This window comes from Culex quinquefasciatus, chromosome 1 (genome assembly GCF_015732765.1).
Source record: "Culex quinquefasciatus strain JHB chromosome 1, VPISU_Cqui_1.0_pri_paternal, whole genome shotgun sequence".
Taxonomy (NCBI): Eukaryota; Metazoa; Arthropoda; class Insecta; order Diptera; family Culicidae; genus Culex; species Culex quinquefasciatus.
Genome location: NC_051861.1, coordinates 60786222 through 60802626, shown reverse-complemented (window position 1 = coordinate 60802626; position 16405 = coordinate 60786222). Strand labels below are relative to the sequence as shown.

Below are 16405 nucleotides of genomic sequence, written 5' to 3'. Positions count from 1 at the left end.
ACATACTCAAAATTCTCAAAAATGTTTAAATATTAATTTGACGGGCATTTGAAAAACCTATCAAAGTCACCCCGGGCTATCAAAGTCACCCCAGTTTACGGTACCAACAAAGTCATGAATATCAAATCAATTTCAAAACATACATAGCAGGTACGTCATTTCTGCCTCCGCAGGTAAATAATGTGATTTTAACCAAGCGTATACGCGAAATCATTAATTTTCTTGCATGAATCAAAATGTTCAAAATGGCATAACTCAAAAAGTGCACATAAGTGCACTTTGAAATTTGGAGACAAGTTAGGACATGGTTCAAATTTTAAGCTGCAAAATTTTTAGATCGCACAAATGCACACAAAAAAAGTACTCCATTAACAAAGTTGAAAAAAACTAAATTTTGAATAAAAATCCATCTTTTTTGATTTTTATTATTTTTTTTAGCCTATAAAAGTGTGTTTTGTAAAATGTTATTGAAAAGTTGAATCAATTACCTTTCTGAATATTTATAATGATGCAGGAAAAAATACATAAACAGCTACACAGTACAACTATGAAAATAGTCATTTTTGTCAAAAAAACATGTTTTTTCTTACCATTTTCGCCTTTGAAGGTCTGCAATTCAGTGAATATTGAACCTACAACTTTCAAACTCCGGATTTTTCTTAGTTAGAATGTTTATTTTCGAAAAAAAATACCAAAAAAAAATTAGAGTATGTCGGTTTTTCGATTTATGGCCGCCTGAAACCCCATAGTGCATCGTATTCTCCGGGCAATTTTACATAAGAATCACTTATCGACAGAAAGGAATATGTTTCGTTCCAGAGATATCGGATTTTAAAGTTTTGAGTATTTGAGATTACCTAAATTAGCTTTATTTGCCGCATCTGCTAGAAGTACTCAGGCGCGCTGATCAATAACTGCTACCTGGTTATTTATTGAAATAAGATTACATCCCAAATAATCATTACACCCAAAACTGGCAGCGCTGATTCAAGAGAATGATGGTCTCGAGTCGAAAGAATAGTGGTACCATTCACGGACGCAGAGAACACAGCTCGAGATGGGCGATAGAACTATTCTCTCGAGGTTCATTTGCAAAAAAAGTTCATCCGTCAAACAAAAAACCAAAAGTGTCGACAACGGGAATCGAACCAGAGACCTTTGACAAACCAATCCAATGACTTAGCTGCCTCGGCCACCACAGCTTGGTGACTAAGGAGAAGTCAGAAGTCGATATATGACACTTGTTGGAAATTTATTGATTCAACTAACGAATGAACTCATTTGTTATGATGGTGTGAGTTGGTACCATTATTCTATCGATTTTGGCACTGAGCCCTCAATAAATTTTGAGAGAACGATTATCTCGATTCTGAATTTTGGGTGTAGCAAATGCAGCGCACGGAAAAGATACCTCGAGGAGCAGGAAAAGAGGAAGAAGAAAGCAGCAGCGTCCCACCCTCCTCAGCGAAGTACGAGCGTAACCGTGCCGGCGGCTGGTCATCGTACGGTTCCAGCGGACAATTCAGCGTTCCCTCCTGATGGGGGCGATCGTTCGCCAGCGTGGTCGCTGCCGGTTTGCTCTCGCAGGGGAGATGATGACGCGGTTTCGGACCTGCCGTAATCCCGAGCATGGGTAAATAACAAGGGAAATGCGTAATAATACCTTTCTCTGGTATCAATACCAAATTTTGGTATTCCTGGACCCTTTAAAATTTGTCTAAAGGATTATGCAAGAGCAAAATGTGCTATCATACCAATTAAAGGTATTGTTTTGATATTGCGAAATTGCAGAATTTGTCAATGGTCGAACACCACATATTGGTATTCTTTTGGTATTACAGTGTTTTATCAAATTCCTCTGAAACTATGGGAAAATTTTGACCAATTTTGACAAAATAATTAATTTTGCGCTAAAATGATGTCTCAAAGCGAATGCTTTTATTGAAAACCGGAAATTTCAAACTTGATTTTAAACATTTTTGATATACCCTCTAAACCCGAGCAGGGGTAAATAACACGGGAATACCAAATTTTGGTATTACTTGGGCAAATAACAGGGACCAAAATGTGCCCTTGGTTGCCCAGTAATAGATGGTAAAATACCATGAAATCATACCAAAGTCTAGTATGTGTAACGGCACAACAATACCAAACCATGTTATTCCAAGGGTAAAATAATACCTCAAAATAAAACCATTTCAATACCAAGTTGAGGTCTTCTGGATTTTTGAACATTGCTTGAATACCAAAACTTGGTATTGCCATGGTTTAATTTTTAGGTATTCCCGCGCCCTTGGAAAATCAGATTTTGGTATTCCTATGGTCTTCCAAATACATGATTTTGGTATGATTTCATGGTATTTTACCATCTATTACTGGGCAACCAAGAGCACATTTTGGTCGCTGGTATTTGCACAAGAAATACCAAAATTTAGTATTTTCATAGCATTTTTAGTGCAACAGTTAGTGAAAAAACGGAATTGATCCTTATGCAACAGCCAAATCTACTCACCTGATTATTCCATGTTGTTCTTAGTGATATTCTTCACCACATTGAATGCATTTGTCATTGATGAACGGCCTGTGCTTGAAGTTCTTGAAGATTCTGAAAAATAACAAGATTGAAAAATAAGTGTTATTAAAATGAAACTGGATTGAAATTCACCAAAATTCTAAAATCTGTCGATTAACTCGTATTTGGTTATCCCAACTTAGAGATCAAAATTAAAAAAAAAAAATCCCATAGTTTCAGAGGAATTTGATGAATCCTTTCAATACCAAAATAATAACAAAATGAAGCATCCTGACTTACAATTTTTTCCACAATGTCAAGTCATTTCTTCAGGGGGTATATCAAAAATGTTTAAAATCAAGTTTGAAATTTCCGGTTTTCAATGAAAGTATTCGCTTTGAGACATCATTTTAGCGCAAAATTAATTATTTTGTTAAAATTGGTCAACATTTTCCCATAGTTTCAGAGGAATTTGATAAAACACTGTAATACCAAAAGAATAACAATATGTGGTGTTCGACCATTGACAAATTCTGCAATTTTGCAATATCAAAACAATACCTTTAATTGGTATGATAGCACATTTTGCTCTTGCATAATCCTTAAGACAAATTTTAAAGGGTCCTGGAATACTACAATTTGGTATTGATACCAGAGAAAGGTATTATTACGCATTTCCCTTGTTATTTACCCATGCTCGGGAAGAAATGACTTGAAATTGTGGAAAATTTTCTAAGTCAGGATGGCACATTTTGGTATTATTTTGGTATTAAAGTGTTTTATCAAATTCCTCTGAAACTATGGGAAAATTTTGACCAATGTTGACAAGATAATTAATTTTGCGCTAAAATGATGTCTCAAAGCGAATGCTTTCATTGAAAACCGGAAATTTCAAACTTGATTTTAAACATTTTTGATATACCCCCTAAAGAAATGACTTGAAATTGTGGAAAATTTTCTAAGTCAGGATGGCACATTTTGGTATTATTTTGGTATTAAAGTGTTTTATCAAATTCCTCTGAAACTATGGGATTTTTTTTAATAAATTTTGATGAGATAATTAATTTTGCGCTAAAATGACTTGAAACCGAAAAATGTTAAAGCTGATTTTCATTTTTTTATATACCCACTAAGATTTTTTTTTAAAACGTTGAAATTTCTCTAAGTTGAGATAACCATTTGAATATAACCTTTGAAAAACGAGTTAATCGACAGATTATAGAATTTTGGTGAATTTCAATCCAGTTTCATTTTAATAACACTTATTTTTCAATCTTGTTATTTTTTAGAATCTTCAAGAACTTCAAGCACAGGCCGTTCATCAATGACAAATGCATTCGATGTGGTGAAGAATATCACTAAGAACAACATGGAATCATCAGTTGAGTAGATTTGGCTGTTGCATATGGATCATTTCTTTTCAGTTTTTTCACTAACTGCAACTGTTGCACTAAAAATGGTATGAAAATACCAAATTTAGGTATTACTTGGGCAAATAACAGGGACCAAAATGTGCTCTTCCCGAGCATGGGTAAATAACAAGGGAAATGCGTAATAATACCTTTCTCTGGTATCAATACCAAATTTTGGTATTCCTGGACCCTTAAAAATTTGTCTTAAGGATTATGCAAGAGCAAAATGTGGTATCATACCAATTTAAGGTATTGTTTTGATATTGCAAAATTGCAGAATTTGTCAATGGTCGAACACCACATTTTGGTATTATTTTGGTATTAAAGTGTTTTACCAAATTCCTCTGAAACTATGGGAAAATTTTGACCAATTTTGACAAAATAATTAATTTTGCGCTAAAATGATGTCTCAAAGCGAATGCTTTCATTGAAAACCGGAAATTTCAAACTTGATTTTAAACATTTTTGATATACCCCCTACAGAAATGACTTAAAATTGTGGAAAATTTTCTAAGTCAGGATAGCACATTTTGGTATTATTTTGATATTAAAGTGTTTTATCAAATTCCTCTGAAACTATGGGAAAATTTTGACCAATTTTGACAAAATAATTAATTTTGCGCTAAAATGATGTCTCAAAGCGAATGCTTTCATTGAAAACCGGAAATTTCAAACTTGATTTTAAACATTTTTGATATACCCCCTACAGAAATGACTTAAAATTGTGGAAAATTTTCTAAGTCAGGATGGCACATTTTGGTATTATTTTGGTATTAAGGTGTTTTATCAATTTCCTCTGAAACTATGGGAAAATGTTGACCAATTTTGACAAAATAATTAATTTTGCGCTTAAATGATGTCTCAAAGCGAATGCTTTCATTGAAAACCGAAAATTTCAAACTTGATTTTAAACATTTTTGATATACCCCCTACAGAAATGACTTGAAATTGTGAAATGTTTTCTAAGTCAGGATGGCACATTTTGGTATTATTTTGGTATTAAAGTGTTTTATCAAATTCCTCTGAAACTATGGGAAAATTTTGACCAATTTTGACAAAATAATTAATTTTGCGCTAAAACGAGGTCTCAAAGCGAATGCTTTCATTGAAAACCGGAAATTTCAAACTTGATTTTAAATATTTTTGATATACCCCATACAGAAATGACTTGGAATTGTGGAAAGTTTTCTAAGTCAGGATAGCACATTTTGGTATTATTTTGGTATTAAAGTGTTTTATCAATTTCCTCTGAAACTATGGGAAAATTTTGACCAATTTTGACAAAATAATTAATTTTGCGCTAAAACGAGGTCTCAAAGCGAATGCTTTCATTGAAAACCGTAAATTTAAAACGTGATTTTAAACATTTTTGAAATGACTTGAAATTGTGGAAAATTTTCTAAGTCAGGATGCCACATTTTGGTATTATTTTGGTATTGAAAGGTTTCATCAATTTTCTCTGAAACTATGGATTTTTTTATTTTTGACGAGATAATTAATTTTGCGCTAAAATGACTTGAAACCCAAAAATGTTAAAGCTGATTTAATTTTTTTGTGATATACCCACTAATATTTTTTTCAAAAACGTTGAAATTTTTCTAAGTTGGGATAACCAAATACTTTGAAAAACGAGTCAATCAACAGATTATTGAATTTTGGTGAATTTCAATCCAGTTTCATTTTAATAATACTTATTTTTCAATCTTGTTATTTTTCAGAAGCTTCAAGAACTTCAAGTACAGCCGTTCATCAATGACAAATGCATTCGGTGTGGTGAAGAATATCACTAAAAACAACATGGAATCATCAGGTGAGTAGATTTGGTTGTTGCATAAGGATCATTTACGTTTTTTTCACTAACTGCAACTGCTGCACTAAAAATGGTATGAAAATAGCAAATTTTGGTATTACTTGTGCAAATACCAGCGACCAAAATGTGCTCTTGGTTGCCCAGTAATAGATGACAAAATACCATGAAATCAAACCAATATCATGTTTGTGGAAGACCACAGGAATACCAAAATATGATTTTCCAAGGGCGCGGGAATACCTAAAATTAAAACCATGACAATACCAAGTTTTGGTATTCAAGCAATGTTCAAAATCCAGAAGACCTCAACTTGGTATTGAAATGATTTTATTTTGTGGTATTATTTTACCTTTGGAATAACATGGTATGGTATTGTTGTGCCCTTCCACATACAAGCTTTTGGTATGATTTCATGGTATTTTACCATCTATTACTGGGCAACCAAGGGCACATTTTGGTCGCTGTTATTTGCCCAAGTAATACCAAAATTTGTATTTCCCGTGTTATTTACCCCTGCTCGGGTACGTGACCTAAAATACTTGGTCAGCAGAATGGATGCGATCCGATCATCGGTCATTGGATCGCAGCATTATGCTGACGCGTTCTCAGAACGAACAGTTGCAACATTGTAGCAACTGTCGTTCTTACTAGGGCGGTATCCACCACAGGTTTAATATGAACAATCTTTCAAACCGTAAGGCAGATTTTGGCGATTTTGCTGAATGGCACTATTTCGCTACCGCACATGGCAGAAGCTCTAGAACCCATGAGAATTATTTCATCTACTACAGCCAGCTGTTCTCGCTTCAAATAAGAGAAGAAATAAAAGAAATAATTTGATAAAGTGGGAAGAAATGAAAAATTGGGGAAAATATGAAAATAATGGATAAATAATGATAAATTTTTGAAAATTGTATTGTAAAAACTCTATAGCAGTTGCAAATAAACATTAAAAGTTCATTTTTTTTTATTTTACTTTTTCACTTTTTATGGTTCAATGACACAGAGGTCAGGAAAAACAGTGCATTAAAAATTACCAAATACATATTCCTTAAACAAAAAATAGATTATTCAAGATTTTGATTATCTCAAAATCGTATAAAATTATAAAAATTATTTATCTTACAGAACACCAGGTAGTAATTATTGATCAGCACGACTGAGTGATTCTAGCAGATGCGGCGATGTAGGTAATCTCAAATATTTATTACTTTAAAATTCGATATCTCTGGAACGAAACATATTCCTTTTTGTCGATAAGTGATTCTTATGTAAAATTGGCCGGGGAATACGATGGTGAGGTCAAATTTATAAAATAAATAGGGCTGTTTTGAGATATGGCAATTTAAAGTTTTCAATTGCGCAGTACGGGTAGACAAAATATTTTAATCTAAAATTTGATCACGGATATAGATTCTACGTCCAATTTCCTTCAAAATTGAGTCAAAGACCGACCCTCTAAGATTTGTGGTTCCTGAGTTATCGTCGTTTGAAGATAGGGGTTTCGCTCAAAAATCGCCAAAAAGTCGATTTTTTGGGAGGGTACAAAAATGGAGAGGGTGGTCCGATTTGGATGAAATTCGGGATTTTTTGCATGTTTTGATAGTCTCAACAGCTCTGCCAAATTTGAGCAGAATCGGAGATGTTAATTTTCAAATGCTGTTCCACTTCAGATGGAATGACCATAGTGTAAAAGTTTTGAGTTGTTTTTAATATATAATTTCTTTTTTTCCATAAAATATTTTTTTTTAGGTCCTTTTCGGTACTGGGACCTGGTTAGGACCGAGTCGGCTTTTGTAATTACATTGTTTTTAATGCTAAGAGTAATTACAGAGGATCTTGTGTGTAAATGTTAGTGGAAGGGGAGCCGATTACCCGCGGCCTACTCGGGGTTAGTAGGGAAGGGATTGATGTTAAAGACAAGGCGTGGGAAGGGAAGGGGGATTGTGTAGGGGTCTTGGTTGGCTTTGCTGGCCTTAGCTTTTGTCCTCAGCCGCAACTCGGTGTCCAGCTGCTGGGGCGATCTTGCTTTGCTTCCGGTGCAAACCAGAAACGACGGCTTTGTGTGAAGGCGAGTTATACTAACTGAAGGAAAACTAACTGGAGGAAAACTAAATAGATATTTTGGAATCTGAGAGGAACTGATAGATCGGAAAGAGAACATCAAGGTCTAGTTGAGATAACGCGTCTCGCATCGGGATTTCTGGTGGTCTTCCTCGGGCCCTGAGGGTATCTTTCAACTTAATTCTGTGAACATGGTGATCTGGACACGCCCATACGAGATGGTCGATGTACTGATAACCCTGCCCACAGTCGCATTTGTTCGTATCACTCATGTTGATACGGTAAAGATGAGCCTTGGACGAGTAATTTTTCGACATAAGACGGGACATCGTTCTGATGAATCCACGCGTCAAGTCCATTCCCTTGAACCAGGCTTTTCTTTGCACCTTAGGTCGTATGTCGTCGTCGTCCCTTTGTTTTTGCCAATCCAGAAGCGCACGCTGCCTCGGAAAACCGTAGCATTCTTGTAGGCTAATTGGCCTTTCAAAAATGTCTCCACACTCAGCACCCTTCTTAGCGAGCAAGTCCGCTTACTCATTACCCGGAATCGACCAATGAGCACGGACCCACACCCCCGTTATGCTGAAGGACTGAGCTGCCAGGTTGTTTAAAAACGAAGTTGACTTTATAGCTGTTGGCCACCATTGCTAGTACCAACCACTAGTGTCTTCCTTTTTATCTGCAAGGACTTCGCCGCCCTGGGCTCCTAAGTGTATGAAAGTATGGCACGGAGCGACGGCGCCGAATACCCATATTTACACAAAGAATTTTAGAGCGCCCGCAGCGGGATTCGAATCGGCGACCTCTGGATTGTGAGTCCAGTGTGCGGTCCGATTGATCCACGGGCGGGGTTGTTTAAAGTCTTGCGTATTTCCGTGAGTCAAAATCTTGCTATAAAATTATCGTGGAAAGTTGTTATTATTTTGGTGTCCGATAAAACTTGCTCAAAAAACACTGCTATTAGCCACAAAATCACAGTTAGTGTCATCGCTTTTATCGTTCGCCCAACGATATACGAGTTAAAGGTGAAATTCGGCAAAAGTGACCATCTAATCTGGAGCAAATTGCTGCCAAACTTTTCTCTCGTGACCTTGGATACCACCAAAAACGCACAGTAAGACCCGCCATTGCTGCTTACCTCCCCGACCGCCCCACCGCCATGGAACACTGTCTCTGCTGGTTGTTTTTATTCCACACGACCGAAACCGAGTCCCGTCACCACCACCATCAGCTCGCCACACCACGGACATAACGCACACTATCATCATCACTTCGCCGATGTTTACAACTTGCTGATCGACTAATCGCTGCTGTTTGTGCCCAGTTTCGAGAAAATTCGTACCAATCCGCCCTGTTTGAAAAATGTCACACGTCGTACGAGTTGTCGCACGGTTCTGATTCTACCGTTTCGATATCGATTGGTCGAAAGGACGACAAACGAACGCCAAACACTCGACATGCACGACAATGTTTTTCTTATCGATTTTCCTATAAATCGACTTCAAATTTTTGTCGACGAGAACAGTTTGACAGTTGTCCAGCAATGAACTTGTTTGGACTTGATCAAATCAGAAAAACAACATTGTTGTAAAGGTTCGTGAGGATTTTGGCTGGTTGATTGGTAAGTTGTGTTCCTTTTTTTGCTCGAAAGTTCCGGCCGGAGTGGGCGAGCGGCTAAATCATAACATTATGTTCCAGATTTCCTGATTTCAGCCTTCGCGACGGTGGAAGAGAACGTGAATTATCGTTAACCCGGCGGATCATGCCGGAAGATGGGACGGGAAGGAACCGGTCTGCGATTGGGGTAAGTCGTGTTTTTTTAAACGGTGGAGGTGTGCTGGGAGGAAAAAAACCCAACCCATTCGGCTCTGTTCAAATATTTTTGAAATTTTTGAAAAATACAAAGTAAACAGGTTTTTGGGGACCCCTTGAGTTGAGCCTGAGCAGAAACTTTGTTGGTCGGTGTTATTCATAAAATCATAAAATTATAAATATATAATTAAATGATTAAATTAATAAACTAATAAATTATTACATTAATAAATTATTAAATTATTAAATTATTAAATTATTAAATTATTAAATTATTAAATTATTAAATTATTAAATTATTAAATTATTAAATTATTAAATTATTAAATTATTAAATTATTAAATTATTAAATTATTAAATTATTAAATTATTAAATTATTAAATTATTAAATTATTAAATTATTAAATTATTAAATTATTAAATTATTAAATTATTAAATTATTAAATTATTAAATTATTAAATTATTAAATTATTAAATTATTAAATTATTAAATTATTAAATTATTAAATTATTAAATTATTAAATTATTAAATTATTAAATTATTAAATTATTAAATTATTAAATTATTAAATTATTAAATTATTAAATTATTAAATTATTAAATTATTAAATTATTAAATTATTAAATTATTAAATTATTAAATTATTAAATTATTGAATTATTAAATTATTAAATTATTAAATTATTAAATTATTAAATTATTAAATTATTAAATTATTAAATTATTAAATTGTTAAATAATTAAATTATTAAATTATTAAATTATTAAATTATTAAATTATAAAATTATTAAATTATTAAATTATTAAATTATTAAATTTTTAAATTATTAAATTATTAAATTATTAAATTATTAAATTATTAAATTATTAAATTATTAAATTATTAAATTATTAAATAATTAAATTATTAAATTATTAAATTATTAAATAATTAAATTATTAAATTATTAAATTATTAAATTATTAAATTATTAAATTATTAAATTATTAAATTATTAAATTATTAAATTATTAAATTATTAAATTATTAAATTATTAAATTATTAAATTATTAAATTATTAAATTATTAAATTATTAAATTATTTAATTATTTAATTATTAAAATATTAAATTATTAAATTATTAAATTGTTAAATTATTAAATTATTAAATTATTAAATTATTAAATTATTAAATTATTAAATTATTAAATTATTAAATTATTAAATTATTAAATTATTAAATTATTAAATTATTAAATTATTAAATTATTAAATTATTAAATTATTAAATTATTAAATTATTAAATTATTAAATTATTAAATTATTAAATTATTAAATTATTAAATTATTAAATTATTAAATTATTAAATTATTAAATTATTAAATTATTAAAATATTAAATTATTAAATTATTAAATTATTAAATTATTAAATTATTAAATTATTAAATTATTAAATTATTAAATTATTAAATTATTAAATTATTAAATTATTAAATTATTAAATTATTAAATTATTAAATTATTAAATTATTAAATTATTAAATTATTTTTTTTTTTTTTTTTAAACTTTTTTTTTTATTAAAAAATATACAGTTCACAAATCAAATCAAGGGCATCGTTATCTTAACGCAATTGAAACAACTTCCAACTGCTCAAAACAATCTTTGCCCTTCATGGCAGTTTCCTAAACTACACAGCGCTAGAAGCGAACGTCTCTGCCAAAAATGTACCTTCAAGGTCATCTGGCGGACTCACACCAGCATTCTGCAACTTTTCCTGCTCGTTCCTTTTACAATTTGATCTACTTCTATTCCTAAGCGATTGTTGCGCTAGCAACGACTGGGGCCGTAGAGCTCGTCCGGTGCCCCCCGCAGGCACGGCTGGAGCCAATTCCGGAGAGGATACCGAGCTCAAATCCGTTGTCTTACTCTTCGGTTTTCTCCCTCGCTTTCCAGGCACTTTCCATGTGGCTCCATCTTTGCTCTGCTCCTTGTGCTGCTGCTCCTCGATAGTGCTGGCATCTGTTGTTCCAGACGAAGTATCATGCGTTTCCTTCAGTTTAGCTTTTTTTGCATCCTTTTCGTTCTGTGGAATGGAAGGAGACGACGGTCTCTTCTCCGCCTCAATTGCACTTAGCTGTGAATCCTCGGGTGTAATGACGGTGGCTTGCGACGTCCATTTTGAAGAACCTCCTGCAACCACGTTACTGTACGACGTACCTTGAGTAGAATCCGACTTCCGCTTGGGACAGTTCACTTTAATGTGATTCGTTTCACCACACAGAAAGCATTTATTGGCCAGACCTTCGTAATAAATCCTTGTACGGAGGTTCCGAACATACAGCGTTGCTGGAATCTCTGTACCTTCTTTCAATTCCACGTAAGCTCCTCTGACGGATGTCCAGATGGGAAATCCAGTTTCCTCTCCGTATTTTTCTCGAACGAGCCTCTGCACTCTACCATATTTGGCCAGCACTGCTCCAATTTCACGGTCGTCCACTTCCGGAGGCAAATTGAAGAGACGCACGTACTTCACGATTGCACTTGCTGGGGACAGACGAACCTGCGCTGATTGGTATTTATTGTACGTGAATTCCATTGTTGTGGGCAACCGGCTCAAAGTGGCCTTGAACTCCTCTTCCGTTTTGAACTTAATAACGACCGAGGCATCCATCCGGTCCTTGTACATAGACAAAAGGTTATCCGCCTTCAATCTCATCTTTCCACGCATGAAATCAAAGATTTCTGACTCCATTGGTTCCTGGCTATTGCTTGGAAAGCAAAGCCTGAGCGAGTTGACCTTCAAGCTACTTTCGGCCATTGTCACTCCACTACCGAGCTATTGTTCTCAGAACAACAAGCAGCGCGAACGCTGTAATCTATCGCTGTAACTTAACACTCGCTCTTGATACACGACCGACTCAGGCGATGTCCAAATATGAACTGTTTTATTAAATTATTAAATTATTAAATTAATTAAATTATTAAATTATTAAATTATTAAATTATTAAATTATTAAATTATTAAATTATTAAATTATTAAATTATTAAATTATTAAATTATTAAATTATTAAATTATTAAATTATTAAATTATTAAATTATTAAATTATTAAATTATTAAATTATTAAATTATTAAATTATTAAATTATTAAATTATTAAATTATTAAATTATTAAATTATTAAATTATTAAATTATTAAATTATTAAATTATTAAATTATTAAATTATTAAATTATTAAATTATTAAATTATTAAATTATTAAATTATTAAATTATTAAATTATTAAATTATTAAATTATTAAATTATTAAATTATTAAATTATTAAATTATTAAATTATTAAATTATTAAATTATTAAATTATTAAATTATTAAATTATTAAATTATTAAATTATTAAATTATTAAATTATTAAATTATTAAATTATTAAATTATTAAATTATTAAATTATTAAATTATTAAATTATTAAATTATTAAATTATTAAATTATTAAATTATTAAATTATTAAATTATTAAATTATTAAATTATTAAATTATTAAATTATTAAATTATTAAATTATTAAATTATTAAATTATTAAATTATTAAATTTTTAAATTATTAAATTATTAAATTATTAAATTATTAAAATTATTAAATTATTAAATTATTAAATTATTAAATTATTAAATTATTAAATTATCAAATTATTAAATTATTAAATTATTAAATTATTAAATTATTAAATTATTGAATTATTAAATTATTAAATTATTAAATTATTAAATTATTAAATTATTAAATTATTAAATTATTAAATTATTAAATTATTAAATTATTAAATTATTAAATTATTAAATTATTAAATTATTAAATTATTAAATTATTAAATTATTAAATTATTAAATTATTAAATTATTAAATTATTAAATTATTAAATTATTAAATTATTAAATTATTAAATTATTAAATTATTAAATTATTAAATTATTAAATTATTAAATTATTAAATTATTAAATTATTAAATTATTAAATTATTAAATTATTAAATTATTAAATTATTAAATTATTAAATTATTAAATTATTAAATTATTAAATTATTAAATTATTAAATTATTAAATTATTAAATTATTAAATTATTAAATTATTAAATTATTAAATTATTAAATTATTAATCTAATCTAATCTAATCTAATCGAACACAAGCGCAGCCAGTCCGAAGAAAGCATCCTGGAAGAACTTGTGGTAAGATTACGCCTCAAGTCCTTTCTTGTCAATATTAATGATTACAGTACATCCGAGTTACCCCGAAAATGTATAGCAAAAATTAAAGCGGCCAGGCCTACTGCGTTGCATTTACCGCAGAGACAGATTCTGTGAACGGATCACATTTCACAAAATCATCAGGGGAGGAAGGATGCGTGGACATACCGTACCAAACGCTCCGAATCAGTTGTGGTGTGGTGTGTTAGTGTAAATTTGGCAGATAATAATATTTAGAGTGGGGGGGGGGGTTGGGAGGGGGAGGAAATGAGGATAGGAGAAAGGGAAGGTGGGAAAGGGATAATATGGATATATCAATTGATCAATAGAATATCATATAAAAATAAGGGGAAAAATCAAATAATGATAGATAAAATGGATAGATCTCACCAAATCAAGATTCAGATTCAACGATCCATAATAAACCTCCTTCACAAGCAAAATTTCCGATCCATCATTCCAATTTCCTTGGAACAGCTTCCCGACGTCTTCAACGATATCCATACGAAAAGAAAGTAGAAATCCCTTCTGGACCAACACTCGGAAGACTTCACTCTTTCTGCAGAAATGTCCAGTTCTTCGCTTTGGCAGCTTACACCTCACAAAATTTTCCGCGGATGATGACATTACAACCAACTGTCAGAAAAGGCAAAATACGGATCTAATATCTGGTTTAGACACTTTATAATTTTCTAAAATTTTCCTAGAAGGTTAATTTTGAATTCGAAAAAAACATGACGCAGCAAAAAAATTTCACGCCCGCACGCACCGATTACTACGATCAACCTCCTATTAAATTATTAAATTATTAAATTATTAAATTATTAAATTATTAAATTATTAAATTATTAAATTATTAAATTATTAAATTATTAAATTATTAAATTATTAAATTATTAAATTATTAAATTATTAAATTATTAAATTATTAAATTATTAAATTATTAAATTATTAAATTATTAAATTATTAAATTATTAAATTATTAAATTATTAAATTATTAAATTATTAAATTATTAAATTATTAAATTATTAAATTATTAAATTATTAAATTATTAAATTATTAAATTATTAAATTATTAAATTATTAAATTATTAAATTATTAAATTATTAAATTATTAAATTATTAAATTATTAAATTATTAAATTATTAAATTATTAAATTATTAAATTATTAAATTATTAAATTATTAAATTATTAAATTATTAAATTATTAAATTATTAAATTATTAAATTATTAAATTATTAAATTATTAAATTATTAAATTATAAAATTATAAAATTAAAAAATTAAAAAATTATTAAATTATTAAATTATTAAATTATTAAATTATTAAATTATTAAATTATTAAATTATTAAATTATTAAATTATTAAATTATTAAATTATTAAATTATTAAATTATTAAATTATTAAATTATTAAATTATTAAATTATTAAATTATTAAATTATTAAATTATTAAATTATTAAATTATTAAATTATTAAATTATTAAATTATTAAATTATTAAATTATTAAATTATTAAATTATTAAATTATTAAATTAATAAATTATTAAATTATTAAATTATTAAATTATTAAATTATTAAATTATTAAATTATTAAATTATTAAATTATTAAATTAGTAAATTACTAAATTATTAAATTATTAAATTATTAAATTATTAAATTATTAAATTATTAAATTATTAAATTATTAAATTATTAAATTAATAAATTATTAAATTATTAAATTATTAAATTATTAAATTATTAAATTATTAAATTATTAAATTATTAAATTATTAAATTATTAAATTATTAAATTATTAAATTATTAAATTATTAAATTATCAAATTATTAAATTATTAAATTATTAAATTATTAAATTATTAAATTATTAAATTATTAAATTATTAAATTATTAAATTATTAAATTATTAAATTATTAAATTATTAAATTATTAAATTATTAAATTATTAAATTATTAAATTATTAAATTATTAAATTATTAAATTATTAAATTATTAAATTATTAAATTATTAAATTATTAAATTATTAAATTATTAAATTATTAAATTATTAAATTAATAAATTATTAAATTATTAAATTATTAAATTATTAAATTATTAAATTATTAAATTATTAAATTATTAAATTATTAAATTATAAAATTAATAAATTATTAAATTATTAAATTATTAAATTATTAAATTATTAAATTATTAAATTATTAAATTATTAAATTATTAAATTATTAAATTATTAAATTATTAAATTATTAAATTATTAAATTATTAAATTATTAAATTATTAAATTATTAAATTATTAAATTATTAAATTATTAAATTATTAAATTATTAAATTATTAAATTATTAAATTATTAAATTATTAAATTATTAAATTATTAAATTATTAAATTATTAAATTATTAAATTATTAAATTATTAAATTATTAAATTATTAAATTATTAAATTATTAAATTATTAAATTATTAAATTATTAAATTATTAAATTAATAAATAATTAAATTATTAAATTATTAAATTATTAAAT

General features: G+C 27.9%; 1 protein-coding gene and 1 long non-coding RNA gene across 2 annotated transcripts in view; one reads left to right on the top strand and one right to left on the bottom strand.

Moving 5' to 3' along the window:
* The window catches only part of LOC6052820 (SCY1-like protein 2), a 186691-nt gene that overhangs the window by 62570 nt on the left and 107716 nt on the right, over nucleotides 1-16405 (bottom strand). The gene's annotated exons all lie outside the window — the stretch shown is intronic.
* Nucleotides 9368-16405, top strand: part of LOC119767310 — a 28343-nt gene continuing 21305 nt past the window's right edge. Inside the window, exons 1-2 of the long non-coding RNA XR_005277445.1 lie at nucleotides 9368-9419; nucleotides 9497-9602. This is a non-coding gene — a long non-coding RNA (uncharacterized LOC119767310). The remainder of the gene's footprint in view (nucleotides 9420-9496; nucleotides 9603-16405) is intronic.